We start from the raw sequence: 13020 nt of genomic DNA on the forward strand, positions 1-13020 counted from the left end.
TTTTCTTCTGTTCCTCAGACTTGATAATTTCCATTGTCCTATCTTCAAGCTCACTGAGTCTTACTTCTGCCTGCTCAAATCTGCCTTTGAATCTCTCCAGTGAATTTTTCAGGTTATTGTTATTTTCAGCTCAAGAATTATTTTTTAAAGTTTTCTATCTCTTGATATTTTTATTTCACTCACCAATTGTTTTCCTGACTTTCTTCACATTTTCCTTTAGTTCTTTGAGCATCTTTAAGACAGTTATTTTAAGGTCTTTGTCTAGTATATCTGCCATCTTGGCTTTTCCAAGGTCAGTTTCTGCTGATTTTTTTCCCTTTGAATGGCTCATACTTTATTGTTTCTTTGTATGCCTTTTTTTTTTTTTTTGGTAGCTGAATACTGGATATTTGAATGTAATAATGTGGAAACTCTGAAAGTCAGATTCTCCCCTTTCCGCAAGGATTGCTAGTTTATTTTTTTAATTGTAAGTTGTCTCTGTGCTGAGGATCAGCCTGAGATGTAAACTTAAAGGTCTTCTTAGGTCTTTTCTGAGCCTTTGGCTTGCACAGTTGCTTTCTAAATTTCCTTATAGATACAGTTGTTTTTGAATGTCCTAGTCTTTAATGTCTGGCTCCCAAAAAAGGGAAAAAAAGCAAAAAACGAAGTGTGTGGGGGAGAGTGTCAGCCTTTTATTTATAAAAGCCATGTATTTATATGCTTATATAAATATATGCTTATATGTGTTATATATATATATATATATATAATATATATATATATGCCGTGTGTTTTACATATATATATATATATATATATATATATATATATATATATATATATATATATATATATGTTGTGCTAAATAGCTTGTAGGATCTCATTTCCCCAAGCAGGGACTGAACCCAGGCTATGGCAGTAAAAGCTCAGAATCCTAACCAATAGGCCACCAGAGAATTCCTGGTGGAGAGCACTCCCTCACCTTTTAAATTCTCCCAGAAACCTGTTCAGTCAGAAAGGGAGAGGTTTGCGATAATGGGAGGAGGTGCAATCACAATGACTGTTTGCCTCTTGGTCTGCGCTTCTGTGATCAGAAGCAGCAATCAGATCACTGGTCCCTGATATTTGGAGGATAGCGTCCTTTTTGCTCACACTGGCTCCTGGAAGCTGTAGGCAAGCTCCTCTAGGAACAAATGCACAGCTACCTACCTACCAGGTGGTTAGGGTAGGAGATTGGTAATTGCTTCTGTGCTAAGAACTGAAATTGACTGAATTAACTGGAATTACTATCCAAGTCTTCCCCTGGAAGTTGCAAGCCTTCCATAAACTCCAGAGTTCCAAAATAGTTACATCAGACAGATTCTGCTGGTGCAGTTGTTATTTAGGTGGGCAGACAGATTCCTGGTCCTTCCTATTCTGCCATCTTCCAGATTCCTCACTGTTTATACAGTTTTATAGGCTGCGGATACCTCTAGGAAATTTCTGTGAATCCAAGAACAAAATCAGAAAATAGAGATTCAGAAAAGATGTGAAGACATCATTGTTGACCTTCAGGGCTTCTGGCATCTCATTCTCTGTCCCTGCTGTGTATCACCTCTCTAGGGTTACCTCCTCCTTAGCTTTTAAGTACTCGGTACCATCTTGTTCATTATCTCCTTCCCTAATAACCTTAGAAAGGGTTTGATGTTAGTCATTTACATAAATTCTTACTTTTCTTTGCTTCTTTTCAAACTTGATGATCTCTCTTCAACTTTAAGCAACAACTGTCCTGATATCTAACTCTTCAAACAATCAAAAGTAATCTGATTCCAACTATATGTGCTTTATTATAAATAATAATTGACTTACTATTCTTTAGGGTAAAGATTTTCAGCCGCGGTGCTGCTTCAATGAGACTTTTGCATTTTTAGCCTTTTGTTTATAAATGTGAGATGAAAGGTTTTGTCCCCAGTTTAGTTTGGATTCCATCAAAAGCAGATCCTCAGACTAAAATTTGGGTGTAAGTAGTTTCTTCAGGAAACAAATCAGAGGAGAATAGTAAGAGAAGGAGGAATGAGACAGGGAAGGGAGAAGAGCCAGGAAAGTGTGTGTTTAAGAGCAAGTTACTCCTTTTCCTGAAGATTCGTTTTTTTTTTTTTTTTAATTTTAAATGTATTTATCACCGACTCGATGGACGTGAGTTTGAGTGAACTCTGGGAGATGGTGATGGACAGGGAGGCCTGGTGTGCTGCGATTCATGGGGTCTCAAAGAGTCGGACACGACTGAGCAACTGATCTGATCTGATCTGATCTGGTTTTTTGATTGAAGGATAATTGTTTTACAGAATTTTGTTGGTTTCTGCCAAACATCAGCATGAATCAGCCATAGGTATACATATGTCCCCTCCCTCTTTGAACCTCCCTCTCATCTCCCTCCCCATCCCACCCCTCTAGGTTGTTAGGGAGCCGGTGAGTTCCCTGAGTTATACAACAAATTCCCATGGCTATCTATTTTACATATGGTAATGTAAGTTTCCATGTTACTCTCTCCATCCATCCCACCCTCTCCTTCCTCCCCCCAACCCCTGTGTCCATAAGTCTGTTCTCTATGTCTGTGTCCACTGAAAAGCAAATTACTCTTAAGCTGTGGGCTAGTGCCCACTGCGGGGCACACTCTGAGACACATTCCAGAACACATTCCAGCAATGTCCCACCAAGTGACAAGCAGCTGGGGTAATGATCTTCCAACTCACATCCCTTATTAGGGTGGGCAGCTCTGCAGACATAAACTGCTTTCTTGTGCAGAGTCACACTACTGTGACCAGAGAAAGCCCTTAGGGAGGGAGACACAGGTGTTTGAGTTTGAAGTGTTCAGCATGTATGGGAGTTGTCCATTGAAGATGCTTGCGAGTTCAGTGTGGGCCGAGGGGATATGGGTGGGATACCCATAAGGTCTGCTGTCCCTGACTTTCAGGTACCAAATATCTAAATTCATTGTATGAAAGATCATAGTTACTGCTCTGGCACATGTCTGTGGAATGCTGAGTTGTATGAATACAGATAGCTTAGGATGGGCATCTGGGCAAGAATGAGGATCCTAAGAGCTGGTCTCACTCCTTGACACCTCCGGCTCTGTTGCGTCTTTTTCTGTTGTGCCAAGGCCTGGGGTTCAATTATTGCTTATGGACTAGCTCTGTGTTTTCAGAGCATTTTCCTTCAGTCTCTCTAAATGTTGGCTTCCTTAACCATAGAATTAATTAGAGACACAAACATCGGGCTCATAGAGATGTTTAGGAGATAATGTACATGAAGCATTTTCCGGTGTGCTCAAAATGCATTTTCCCCCTTCCTTATAGCCCTCTCTCTTCCTATCTTTAGCTCCTTCCCCTTTCCTAGACTCTCAAGCACATATTTTATTTTCTGGCAAAGCTGACATTATTTTAGCTGGTTTTAATGGTAGTTTCATACCCCAAGCCCTCTTTTCTGTTGTCCTTTATTATTTCTGGCAGTGAAGGTTTTGAAGTAGAGTGTGTATTTGGAGCACAGGCTTATCATTAATAGAGGCATTCTAACACAGAATCACATGGAGCTGTCACATCAAGAGGCAAGCCTGAGCTCTGAGCTCACGTCCCTCCGAGGTTGGGGGAGAAGCCTGCTACCATGATGTTCTTGCTGGTGATCCAGCTGGCCTCTGGAGATCACAGGAAGGACACAGGTTCTGCACAGTCCCCAGGCCACCCAACTCTGCATGAAAAGATGAGATGGGGCTGAGAGTGATGACACCTCCCCACGAGCCCTGGGCTCCTCTGGGATGCTGTGAAGTTGACCCCCGTGGGGATGAGTGGAGGGCTGCAAATGGAGACATGACTCCGCAGGGACTTCTACTCATCCCAGGGCTTGGTGAGTCATCAGATCCCAGAAAGCGGAACGGGTAACAGCCTGCAGAGAGATGGTATATGGTCTTTTGTCCATCATGAAGTTTCTGGGATCATGTTAATCCAAATCTACAAAGGACACTGCCTCACTCACAGCATGCCTCTGTATTTCATGGAGTTTCTTTATGTGAGGCAGAAGGCTGAGTCCTCAAATAGCTAAAGAAGAAGTCAAAAGTTCACCGCTGCTTATACAGATGGAGTCACATGGGCTCCACATCATACAGGCCTGTGTCTTTGTGAAAGGGCTGATGAGGGACACTCCGAGCTGGTCCTTCACAAAGGACTAAAGTCCTGATTCTACTGTTGATCCCACAGGCTGTGGATGAGAGCCTCAGAAGAGAGTCCACAGGTCCAGGCCTGAGAGTCCAGGTCCCTGTGGGACATGGCCTGGCAGGGGAAGGCACCCTAGCGCTCAGAGAGGCAGGAGCAGGAGCTGTTCTTGGTTCTCACCACCTGGCTGAAAACTCCTGGCAGCAGACCGTTCACCCAGATGTTTGGTGCCAGTTCTTGGTGTATCCCAGCAGGGTTGTTTTACTGACACTGTAGGACCCTTGTTTTTGTGAACAGAAAAGAAAGCAGATGACATACACGGTAACTGGGAGAAGAGTTTCAGTTGAATTTCTAGGCTGTGTCTAGAAATATATCCCTCCAGCAGCAATTGTAGAGACCATTGATAATGTCATTAAAAAAAAAATAAAAGGCTGCCATGTGTGTCCTTTCTGGAGAAGGAAGATCTGAGACACCCACCCAAATTTTATGGAGATGTGCCCCACCCAGCAATGGCCTGCCCTGGGATCTTCCTGGCCCTCTCCACTTCTCTTGGCACATGGAGTGGTGTCCTGCCTCTGAGTCTAAAGCCACAGAACTTCATACTTACAGCTTCTGAGCGTACACCCCAGTGGAGGAAACCAGGACCACAGAGCTTCCCCTGGAAAGAGAAAGAAGGGAGCCACATGTGAATGAGCCACATATGAATGGGGCAAGTACAGACAGCTGGGGCATGAACAGAAGTGGAGACAGGACAGTGAAGGAGAGCAAGAGGAGCTTAAGTCAGGATTAGAGCCCTCTCCTGCCTTCCTCCAGCCTGTGTCTTCTAAGAGCATCCTGAGGGTCAGGGCCACCTTTCAGTTTTCATGCTGCCCTCGAATGCTCAATATCCACTAAGGAGCACGTGTGTGGACACTTTTGTGAAATATAGCCAAAGTCAGCCTTTATTCTAGACTACAAGCACAAGCTGGAATCAAGATTGCCAGGAGAAATATCAATAACCTCAGATACATAGATGACACCACCCTTATGGCAGAAAGTGAAGAAGAACTAAAGAGTCTCTTGATGAAAGTGAAAGAGAAGAGTGGAAAAGCTGGCTTAAAAATCAACATTCAGAAAACTAATATCATGGCATCTGGCCCCATCACTTCTTGGCAAATAGATGGGGAAACAGTGGAAACAGTGAGAGACTTTACTTTTTTGGGCTCCAAAATCACTGCAGATGGTGATTGCAGCCATGAAATTAAGAGACACTTGCTCCTTAGAAGAAAAGCTGTGAGCAACCTAGATGGTATATTAAAAAGCAGAGACATTACTTTACCAGCAAAGGTCCATCTAGTCAAAGCTATGGTTTTTCTAGTAGTCATGTATGGATGTGAAAGTTGGACTATAAAGAGAGCTGAGCGCCCAAGAATTGATGCTTTTGAACTGCGGTGTTGGAGAAAACTCTTAAGAGTCCCTTGGACTGCAGGGAGATCTAACCAGTCCATCCTAAAGGAAATCAGTCCTGAATATTCATTGGAAGGACTGATGCTGAAGCTGAAACTCCAATACTTGGGCCTCCTGATGTGAAGAACCAACTCATTGGAAAAGACCCTGATGCTGGGAAAGATTGAAGGCGGGAGGAGAAAGGAATGACAGAGAATGAGATGGTTGGATGGCATCACTGATGTAATGCACATGAGTTTGAGTAAGCTTTGGGAGTTGATGATGGACAGGGAAGCATGGCATGCTGCAGTGCTTGGGGTCACAAAGAGTCAAACATGACTGAGCAACTGAACTGAACTGAACTGAATATCTTTTTTGGCGTGAGGATGTTCTCTACCAGTCATGTTTAGGAGCAATACTAAAAGCTCTTCCCAGTGGATCTTTTGGAATCTCAGTCCCAGAAGTTCCATGTTCCCAAGTTTATAGTTTTGGGGTTTTTTTTTTTGACATTAAATTCTTTTTGTTTTAGCAGCACATTGGTACCTTAGTTCCCCAACCAAGGATCCAACCCACACCCCCTACACTGGAAGGCAGAATCTTAGCCTCTGGGCCCCTGAGGATATTCCCCCAAGTTATAGTTTTAAGATAGTCACTCTACCTCAGAGTGGCCATCAACTGTCTGGGCGCTTGCCCTTCCTCACATGGGACATGGTGCCTTTCACGCTCAGGCCCTCCCCCTGCAGCGCTGCCGCCGCCGGGCCCACATTCCGTTGCTTCTTGCTGCTGATCACCACATGGGCCCCATCCATCCCGGGACAGATGCCTGGTGGTGGGAAGCCAAAGCTGGGAGCAGAAGTGGAGAAAATGACAAATCAGCTTGGGGCTGAGCCCCTCTCTTCAGGCTATTCTTTCTCTGAGACCTTGTCCCCTGCCGCTGCCATTTGGATTCCTCCACAGTCCAGAGCCGATGAGCCCTCTCTCTACCTGTGGATGGTGAGAGGGCTAGGAGTGATGAGGTGAGTCAAGGCATGAAGCCAATAGCTCAGGGTCACTCGTCACCCCATGGACCCCCTCAGAGGGGCTCTTACCCACTGTGGACCGTGTGATCACAGTAACCTGGCTGATTAACTTGATTGACCGATGTCCTTCTGCTCTTGGCTCTGCTGCTGGTGCTCCTCCAGGAGAGAGACTGCGAGGGGTAGAGGCCTAGGCTGCTGTCTTAAAACATGCTGGCCTCTCTCGGGTCACCCTTTTGATGAACTTGGACTGGGGCGGTCTCTGATGGAGGTTATGTCAGATCTAATATGTAGCTTCCCACTTTGCTCCCTGCCAGCTGATGTCAATGACCTCTTTCTGCACCTGCCTCACATGTTTCTCTGCCAGATCATGCCTGAAGAGCATTCTGTTCTTTAAGACCCTGCTCTGCGCCCCAGGCCCCCAGCTCTGAGGTTGGAACACCACTGGCACTATCTGTGTTATCTCAGCAACTAACAATTATTTTGCATTCTTAAATTGCCTATTCCTATTGTTTGTGCTTAAAACATTCTCTGTCTCACAGTTTTCAAACTGTGTTTGGTCTGTGAAGACTCTTTAAGAGCTAGGAAAGCAGAAGTGAGGTGGGGGCTGCGACTGTGTGGCTCTGTCCCTGAGCTTCATCAAGCAGGGCTGTGAGTTGCTTGTTACTTGCGGTGGTGACTGTGCCTCCCTTCTCTCTGCCATGTCTTGCCTGGGGGTCTGCTTGGGGGCGGCATCATGTCCCATAGAACCCAAGCAATAAGGATCAGGCGAGTCCTGAGGCTGGAATGTTGGGTGAACCAGTCTACCTCACCCTGACAGGCATGGTCCTAAGCTCAGGAGATGCCAGAGAGAACAAGAGAGACTCAGGTCCGGCCCTCAAGGAGTTCACCTTCTAGTGGGGATACAGATGGTGAACAAAGAAATACACACCATGTTGCTGAGAGGTAAGTGCTGGGAGGTCAAGACAGGAAAATCTAGGGCAGAAGGTGCTGGCTTGCTGCTTTCTGAGGGGGTCAGAGAAGGCTTTTGAGGAGGTGACTTCTTTTCTAAAAAATCAATTATTTATTTGTTTTTGGATGTGCTGGGTCATCATTGCTTTACGGGCTTTCTCTAGTTTAGCGAGTGGCGGCTACTCTTCCCTGTGGTGCGCCGGCTTCTGATTTGCTGGCTCCTCTTGTTGCAGAGCACCAGCCTAGTTGCTCCGCAGCATATGGGATCTTCCCAGATCAGGGATCAAACCTGTGTCTCCTGCGTTGGCAGGTGGATTCTTACCCACTGCGCCACCAGGGAGGTCCAGGTGACTTCTGAGTGGAGACCCAAATGACACATGTGGGAGAGCAAGCCTGTGAGCACTGGTACTTGAACCCAGTTGGCATGAAGTCCAGCATTCTCTTGTCTACATCACTCTCACACGTGCGAAGGTAATCACAGTGCCAGAGAAAGTGGTGGTCCCCACACATGCCCATGAACCCTGGAAAGAATTCTGAAAAACGAATTCAGCGCTCACTCATTCTTGAGTTAACATCTACATTTAAATCACTATAAAGAAAATAATTTCTGGCATAACTTAAATATTCATTTTGAAATAAAACTTATATCACTCTCTTAAATGTATACAATGGGATCTAAATACCTAATAATGTGAAGACTGTCATTATTGGCTTTAAAGAATTATGAATACCCAGTCCCTAGCTTCGTGGGGGTAGCTAAGCATGGATTGTGGTCCAAGTGTCTCCTCCTGGAGCTGATAGCTGTGGTGGCAGCTCCTAATCTCTCCGCTGCTTCAAGTGGTCCAAGTAGCAACTCCCTTGACAAGCTTGTCCATGGCTTCTGGGGATAAAGTCCTTTCCGGTGATGGCATCTTCTTTCCTTGAATTTTTTTAGGGGAGGGGAGAAGGATAAATTAGGAGTTTGGGATTAAAGTACACCACTATACATAAAATGCAGTCATGAAATTAGAAGATGTTTGCTCCTTGGAAGGAAAGCTATGACAAACCTAGACAGTGTATTAAAAAGCAGAGACATCATTTTGCTGACAAAGTTCTGTACAGTCAAACTATGGTTTTTCCAGTAGTCATGTATGGATGTGAGAGTTGGACCATGAAGAGTGCTGAAGTGCCAAGTGCCAAAGAATTGATGCTTTTAAACTGTGGTGCTGGAGAAGACTCTTGAGAGTGCTTTCAACTGCACAAATATCAAACCAATTAATCCTAAAGGAAATCAACCCTGAATATTCATTGAAAGGACTGATGCTGAAGTTGAAGCTCAAATACTTTGGCCACCTGATGGGAAAAGACAATTATTGGAAACGACCCTGACACTGGGAAAGATTGAGGGCAAGAGGAGAAGGGGTGACAGAGGATGAGATGGTTGGATGGCAGCAGCAACACAACGGACAAGAATTTGAGCAAACTCTGGGAGGTAGTGAAGGACAGGGAAGCCTGGCGTGCTGCAGTCCATGGGGCTGCAGAAAGTTGAACACGGCTTAGCGACTGAACAACAACAAATACATAAAATAGATAACCAACAAGGACCTACTGTATAGCACAGCGAAATATAATCAATATCTTGTAATGACCTATAATGGAAGAGAATGTAAAAATAGAATACATAATACATGTAAATAAGCATATATAGCTGTATCACTGTACTGTATACCTGAAATGTATACAATATTGTAAATCCACTATATTTCCATAAAAATTAAAAAAATAATTTTTTTATTGTGGTAAAATATACATAACATAACCTTTACCACTGTAACCATTTTTAAGTGCACACTTCTTTGACATTAAGTCCATTTACATATTTGTGTAACCATCACCACCATGGAACTTTTTAATTTTCCCCGACTGAAACTCTGCCCATTAGACAACAACTCCCCACTCTGCCTTTTTCCCTCCACATCTTTTTTCTCTTAAAAAGAAAGCAAAAAGAATTTGTAAGGTGTCAGAATCTTGTCCCATGATAAATTTTTTACCACAAGTTAAATAGAAGGGATTTCCCAGAATTGATGCGCAACAGCTCTACTGGCGTTCAATCAGCACACAGAAGCGCCAGGTGCCCTGTCTCCCAGCTCCATCTCTCCTTCTCCCTAATCAGCATCCTCCCTAAGGTAGTGCTAAAACCACAGAATTCTTTTTTGAACTTCGTAACCTAGAAATTAAGTTGTCTTCCCTGATGGCTCAGTGGTAAAGAACCTGCCTGCCAAAGCAGGAGATACAGGAGACCTGAGTTGGGTGGGGAAGATTCACTGGAGGAGGAAATGGCAACCCACTCCAGTATTCTTGCCTGGATAATCTCGTAGACAGAGGAAGCTGGCAGGCTGCAGTCCATGGGGTTGCAAAGAGTCAGACACGACTGAAGAGACTGAGTATGCACATACACAGAGCATAGGTTCTTCTGTTCCAGCACAGAAAAAATTCAGGGAGAGGCAGTGACAAGTAAGGAAAGAGTTTATTAATATAGGACGCTTGTGAGAGATGCAGGTTGCCAGGCAAGGGAGTGCCGCCATGAGAACTTACTGGGTTATGTTTTTAAAATCAAAGGAAATGGGATTCCCTCATAGCTCAGTTGGTGAAGAATCTGCCTGCAATGCAGGAGACCTGGGTTCAATTCCTGGGTCAGAAAGATCCCCTGGAGAAGGAAATGGCAACACACTCCAGTATATGTGTCTGGGAAAGCCTATGGACAGAGGATCCTAGTGGGCTATAATCCTGGGGGTCACAAGACTTGGACACAATTTAGCAACTAAACTACTGCCAATCAAAGGAAAAGTGAGGAGAGGAAGAAGGCCTTCTTCCTCATTCCTGAATAGATGTCAAATTTCCATCATCAGCTCCTCCTTCGTGTCAAGTGGGGGAGTTTTCTTGTCCCTCATGGTCAAGCCAGGACTGTCATGGTGCTATTCAATTTAGCAGAAGTGTGGTAATACATGCTAAGATATGGTAAATCATCTCAGGTTTCAGTATACGGTCACCTTATCCTTATAGTTTTGTTTTTAATGCCATAGAAGAACATGTCCTAGGAATCATTAATGTACATCACTGGCCAGGATGCGGATCTCATTCTCCCATTATTTTATTGTTCTGGGCATATCTCATGCTTCTGTTGCATGGTTTTGTTGTTAAGCAGGCCTGTTTCTTCTTTTTTTGATAGTCTTTTTAAAATAAATGCTGTGTGCTTAGTGGCTCAGTAGTACCTGACTCTTTGTGACCCCATGGACTCCCTTGTCCGTGGGTTCTTCAGGCAAGAATACTGGAGTGGGTTGCCATTTCCTCCTCCAGGGGATCTTTACTATTTATTAATTTTTTGGCTGTGCTGGGTCTTCGTTTCTTTTTGACGGCCTTCTCTAGTTGCAGCGAGCAGGGACAACTCTCTAGTTGTGGGGCTTCTCTTGTTGCAGAGCACAGGCAATGACATTGACATCAGCATCCTTGCCCTGAGACTAACTCTAGGACATTTTGCAACTAGAGAGAATCCTTCTCTAATATACATCCAAATACTGAAAGCACGGGATGTTAAGAACATGGTTCATGCCATCAACTCCAAACATCCTTGCAGTAGAAGACAAATGTTCACAACCTCCGTGCAGGAGCCTGAGCAGTAGGAAATTGACTAAGACTTCTTAATCACATTCATTTGCAATGCCAGTAAGTTTTGATTCATCAATGGTGAAGGTTCAAATTCATCTTTGGGGAGAAGGGCTGTTGCTTTATTGATTCTGAAAATATTTCAAGGGCCCTTTGGTTATGCCAAATCAAACCAAGATGCCACTCTGGAGTGGATAGGAAAGAAACAAACTGCTGTGGAAATAATGCAACCATTTGTCTTCATTGTGCGTAGATTTGGCATCTCTGTACATCATTATACTTGGTGGAAAGCTGGCCTTAAACTTAGATTTTCTTTGTTTCACTGGAAATATGTTCCCAGGTACAGAAATGGCCAATGGCCCATCTCTAGCCCCTGCAACTTTGCTGCAAGTTGGCGGGGGGGAGCAAAAAGAGCCCTGGTTAACGGGTAATCTCCTATGGATGAGCATAATCTGGGCATTCTAGGAGCCAATGCAACTAGTTACCTGTTGCACATTTTCTTTTCTGCAGTGTGACTTGGTCCTATTATTATATAAGGCTGAAGCAAAATTTTGTGAAATTCTATGCCTGGGAAATATAGGAATATATCTGTGTCCAGACTTGAAAGAAAGTGGTTTGAGGGGAAATTTTTCTGCATGTGTGGAGATCTAGTGATGAGATGAAAAGACTGTCCTGTGGTAGAAATAAGTAGCTGTCCTGACCAAGGCAAGGGGGCAGAAGAGGCAGGGACAGTTTGGATGGAATTGTTGCATCTTTAAGCAGCAAGCTTATCTTGGGGATAAACAGAAACATCAAGAAATCTTGGTAAAAAAAAAATGGAGTTCTCTATGAGTAAGCAGGATAGGGATTCAGGGATACTAAGGGAAGTGTGATCCCTGGGTTACATTAAAAAAATAATTGCTTGATTACCCAATAGTGGGCCATACATTGGTAGTTTATAGACACCAAATTTGTCAAGAGAGATAGTTTTGTATTGGGGCACAGCAGGTGTCAAGTCAATATAACTGCTAAAGGGAAAAGTGAGGAAGTTTTCCTTACCTCCCCTCCTTCCCTGGCCTCCAAAATGTGATGGGTGCACTAAGGAAAATGCTATGCACTCAGACAACGAAGGGTTAAACTGTCTCCTGGTTTTGCTACCACCCCGTGTGTAACCTTGACTATGTTCTATGACTTCCTACTCATCAGTTTCCTCATCTGCAAAATGAAGTGAAAGGTCATGACTAATATCCTTTTTTTGTCCCATTCCCTCAGTCTATGATGCTGACTGTAAGTGGAAAAAAAAAAAAAGGCAGTCTTTGCCTCTTGGATGGGAGAAGCATGGCCCCCAGGGAGACTCCAGGGCAGAGATTTCAAACTCAACATTTCACAGAATTCAGGCAGTTAATCTAAATAATAAAATGGCTGGATCTTTCTTGAACTCACAGAGTGACTTTTGTTACTTATGACTAAGCTGGGCTTGTTACTTTCTTTCTTTAAGGCTTATAAAGTAGTTAATAAGCCAGCAAACTCTCAGTCCTTAAAATCATCACTGCCCTCATATTGTTCAAGTGCCTTAGCAACCTTGTATCCCAACACTTGATTACCCTGCACTGCATCTCCATCTTCGGAATCTTGGGATTCTATGGCACAACAGGGGTCATACCTGCTTCATGTTGTCAGGCAAGGAAGCTTCCTGACTTGCATTTGAGCACAGAGTGATTCAGATCTAGGATCCTACCCTAGGGTCTCCTTTCAATTATTTCTGGTACCAACTCTTCTAGCCTACCTGCTCCAATTCCCCCCAAAAGTAAAAGCCCAACACAGGGTTGCATGTAGACAATTTT

Source organism: Bos indicus x Bos taurus, chromosome 10 (assembly GCF_003369695.1).
Source record: "Bos indicus x Bos taurus breed Angus x Brahman F1 hybrid chromosome 10, Bos_hybrid_MaternalHap_v2.0, whole genome shotgun sequence".
Taxonomy (NCBI): Eukaryota; Metazoa; Chordata; class Mammalia; order Artiodactyla; family Bovidae; genus Bos; species Bos indicus x Bos taurus.